Genomic DNA, 520 nt, shown 5'->3' on the forward strand with positions numbered 1-520 from the left:
TTCACCGGCTGAAAAAGATTTGTTTTAGATAATCTCTTTTTTTTTAAAGGTGAGATCATATATCGTTTGTTTTGTGTTTGTTCCCTTATATTGAGTCACATGTACTCCCTTTATCTTTCTCTCCATCTTATTGGCTCATTTAGGCACCTCTAGTTTTGGTTTTACTTTTTCCTCTTCTTTCAGCTTATCCCGCATTTTGCTGGGTTGCCATAATGAATCCACATCTCCATGCATCTCGGTTTACAGCATCATCTTCCCCAGTTCTTTCATATCGTCCTTTACCCTATCCAACCGTACTTTCTTACTCTTTCCAGCTTATTGTATATCCAATACTTTCCTTCCCACGTACTCCCTCTCTCTGGCGCTGATATGACCTAAGTGTGTTGCAAACACCGTAAAACCCCTAAAATCAAAAAAAATAAACAACAACAACAAAACAACTCCCTCTCCCGCCAAATGACCATCTCAACATCCTCATTTCTGCCACCTCAACCTCTTTATCTTGTTTCTTTGTTGTAGC

Source organism: Berghia stephanieae, chromosome 5 (assembly GCF_034508935.2).
Source record: "Berghia stephanieae isolate SIO BIC M18660-M18661 chromosome 5, UCSD_Bste_1.3, whole genome shotgun sequence".
NCBI lineage: Eukaryota > Metazoa > Mollusca > Gastropoda > Nudibranchia > Aeolidiidae > Berghia > Berghia stephanieae.